At 35.2% G+C, this 4,009-nt stretch overlaps 1 long non-coding RNA gene across 1 annotated transcript; it reads right to left on the reverse strand.

Moving 5' to 3' along the window:
- Positions 1–281: 281 nt before the first annotated feature.
- Positions 282–3,156, reverse strand: LOC131251455 (uncharacterized). Its single transcript, XR_009173881.1, has 7 exons — positions 2,428–3,156; positions 2,075–2,260; positions 1,573–1,697; positions 1,438–1,477; positions 1,170–1,257; positions 619–948; positions 282–478 (listed from the first exon to the last, which is right to left on the reverse strand). It is a non-coding gene; the product is annotated as an uncharacterized LOC131251455 (long non-coding RNA).
- Between the last annotated feature and the right edge of the window lie 853 nt (positions 3,157–4,009).

The following is a 4,009-nucleotide window of genomic DNA, read 5'->3' on the forward strand; positions in this document are numbered from 1 at the left end:
GACAATACACCAAAATGGTCATCTAGGAATGGTTTTAAAGTGTTCCTAAATACGTCAGGAACAGTTTAAAACCGTTCCTAAATGAGGTGTCGCAAAAAATCAGGAACGGTTCAGAACCGTTTTGGGTACCGTTTCAAATTTTAGAGACGGAATTTTAGGAATAGTTTTAAACCATTATGGTGCCAACGGTCATATTTGGGAACAATATTTTTTCTTATTTCGAAATGATTTTGAAACAAAAAAACCTGCCATAAAAAATAAAATAAAATTAGAAACAAATATATTTAAGCCATATTCATTTAAGAATCAAAAGATAGTAAAAACAACCATGATGTAATTTGAAACATTATTTTTCTGACTTGCAAACCTGAAAGTAAAAACTAAAATTTGCAATGGAAGACTTCAAAATAAAAAGACAATTCAATGAAAGTCCGTCAAGCAGATGAAGAGCTCCACAATGTGATGGCCTTTTATGTACCTAACTAACAAGCAACAAGTAAAAAATAAGAACAAAAACATGTGAATAGATTGAAAGAACAACAATCAACTATCAAAACAGTGTGAAAAAAATTGTGACAATTGAACATACATATGGGGGACTGTTGTTAATTGACTCACTTGGTTTTTGGATATGCTCGATGCACTCCTGACCCGAGGGGGGCTCGTTCTAGACCAAGTGGGGATACGAATGGTAAGGGAGATATAGATGGCAGATTACCTATCTAAAATAACCATTTCTTTTTTGAAGACAAAAAAATAAAATAAAATTGTAAACTACAAAACTTGCTTGTGTCAGATACTCAAACATTGCAAGCTGCCAAAATATTAATACGAGATAGCTACAGCCTGCATCCTCCCAGTCCAAAAGAAATACAGAGCAACTATTATTTCTACTTCCTTGGATATAACGCTGATAGATGGTAGATTACCTTTTCGTATCTGTGATTACTGCAGTTCCTAATGACAAGTTAGTATGTCTCCAAGTTCTCGTGTGCAAATTTACTCAAGGATTTCAGTTGCATTTTGCCAATCTTCTCCATGTTTCTTGGGATTTTTTTTCCAGAAATTCCTAGGGACATTAGTCTAGGACCCTAGATTTAGGAGGAACTGAAATTCATGGAGAAAAAGAAAAACAACATTTTTATACAAACTAATGATATTCATATTACCATTTCTCCTTCCCTTTGAATGATGAAACTTGGTGCATTTCTCCTTCCACTTGTGTTTGCTAATAGCAACAGGGGCTTCCAGAATTAACTATGAAAAAAAGATAAAAGAGAAGAAGATTGATGAACTTACCATGAACGACAGAAGGCCTGCAAGTATGCTGCACATCTGCAACTTAAACATGTCAGCATGTGAAAGTAGTTAAACCAATTACCAAAATCCAAACAAATAGCATTCCAACAACATAACTGAAACTTAGTTTCACCTTACCTTGCCACAGACCACATTGGGTTCCAAGTCTCTAGATGAACTGAGAGAAGATGAAAAGAAAATTTTCAAGTTATAAGAAACATCACAAGTAACTTACAAATATCACAGCAATAGATAGTTCAGCCCAAGACTTACAATCGCTCATGGACAGGCATATCCTTTTTTGTGTGGCGAACCATCCATTGGGAGTGGTTATACTATCTCATAGAAAATAGATTGTATTGGCAATAATAATCGATTTTGGTGTAGTGATCATACAACTGAAATACATCAGCTGTCATTGGCCTATCAAAGGTAATGCTAAGAAAATGCTTCAATTAAACTTTAAAATATCTTAGGCGAAGGACATTTAGTTTTGTGGCTTTTACTTGAAACAACTATGACCCATTCCATTTAAAAGTTTTATAGTAAGTAATGAAGAGCAATAAGAAATCTTATAATTTGAACTAGTGTGTTCCTTTTGTCAATGCGAAATCTCATTGAGGAGAAAGCTGACAAAATTTTGTAGTAGAAACTATCACAATATGATGGAACCAAAAACAAAAACACAAAATATGAGGAATATATCAAATTCCTTTTCGCATATATCAAACTATAGACAAATTGGGGAATATCCTATCAATTCATAGGAGCACACCTGATTGAATGTTTCACTAGGCCTACAATCAATGGCCATGTCCATACGAGCAACAAAGAAGTATTGATGGACTGGTGCATATGACCCAGGAGCAATAGGTGTACCATATTTTCTGGATTCCACAGGCTGCAATACTCCTAAGTTGAGAATTCCAGTGAGTTTAACTTCAGCTTCAATTTTGCCATCCTGTGAGTGAAGAGTGTATATAAGCATCCACCTAAAAAAATCTCTTGTGGCCAAAGAAGAGTAAATGTAGGTTTGTAATTAGGCTTTGGCCTCTAATCAATGGGCATAGTCAACTGTTGGGCTTTAGAGATAGTTTATACACAAGATTGTGCCCTAAAAGAACTTACCTGGACCTGAAATAACAGAAAATCTATAGCAAATAAAATAGAAATATTGTTCTAGAAAAGTTGCAGGAAGGAACATGCAAAAGAGATGAAATCCATATTGCAGTAAACAAACAGGTTGAAATCCAGTGAGACTCTACCCTGCTTAGCTATATCAAATGAATTAAATAGATTCCTGCAAAACATCATGCGTACAGTATTTCTTCAATACATCTACAAGGTGGATGTGAATCATGCATACCTTTGGGGAGAAAGTATCAAAATGACCAAATAAATATCCAGAGATCTTCAATACTCCCTCAGAAAAATTTACTTCATGTAGAGAACTAGGCACCTTAGAAACATTTAAGGCAAGTGCATTCACACTTTTGCCAATCCACACATGCTAGTTCTAGTAGTTCAAAGGCAATGGGAGTTGTCCATAAGTTTTAGGTAGCCTGGTTTTGCATAAATCAAGGGAATGGCTTGAAAATAAAAAGGGATATGTGTACACAACTTACCTGCATAGGGAAACTTTCTATTGGTGAGTCGATACATCAGTTTATTCTTTGGTGATTTCTTTGGGGCTGCAAATTGGTAGGTAGGCTTTCAATTTTCTGCAAACAAGCATGCCAAAACAAGAAGCACAACAAGCATCCTTAATGGAATTCCAGTTCTTCATGAGTGCATAAAATGAAATCCCTCTAAAATTTTGAAGAGGCGTGCCCAGCTAACAACCATGAATAGAATCTTTAGCCAATTGCAGAAAGAAGATTTTCATTCTAGCATAATCTCTCACGTGAGTTCAAGTGTTCCACCTTTATATGACGATTCATACTGTTGGCATCATTAGACCCACTTCAGGTGGCCCATGAACAAAAAGTGCTCCCACCAGATGAGAAAACTCATCACCTGAACATTTTAGATGGCCATGTTGGAAAGAAAATACAGCAATGATCAAATGAATGGATTTAATGGCTGGAATATCTTCCAACCTGTAGCAAGTTACGCATAGATCATTACTTAAAGTGGGTCCCGTCATATCATCTGCTTGGACTGCTGAACAAAAAATAACAAGAAAGAGTATGCATCATTTCCTTGATACGAAAGTTCTGAAAATCTATTTTGGGAACTGCGCAAAGTGTGTAAATTTGAGGTGGTTTATAGATTTTTCCAACTCGATGTGAAGGTTGGAGTTCTATAACTATAAATATGACTCCCTAGGATGCTCCAAAGCATCTTCCATAGTTTGAAAAGGGAGAGAAGGCCTAAGCGGAGTGCTAACAACGTTTTTCCACTTTGATTTCTTCATGGATTAGAGTTATCTTTTACTTTTTCTTTTATTTTTGAGTTAGCTATGACTAGCTAATCTCTTAGCTAGGGCCAAGATGTGAAGCTGTAGTTTATTTTGATGCTTAATTTGTTTTAATTCTTGTTTATATTGAACGTCATTGATTTCTAGTTTTAATTTAAGGAATATTTTCAGTTTTCTATGATTTATTGTGACTCAAATTACAATAGATGTTGTGATAGCATTAAATATCTTCTTTTCCTATTTTGAGATTGTGAGATTGGTAAAACTCGTGATTCACCATCGTCTCTTGGG

The sequence above is a fragment of the Magnolia sinica genome, chromosome 7 (genome assembly GCF_029962835.1).
Source record: "Magnolia sinica isolate HGM2019 chromosome 7, MsV1, whole genome shotgun sequence".
Taxonomy (NCBI): domain Eukaryota; kingdom Viridiplantae; phylum Streptophyta; class Magnoliopsida; order Magnoliales; family Magnoliaceae; genus Magnolia; species Magnolia sinica.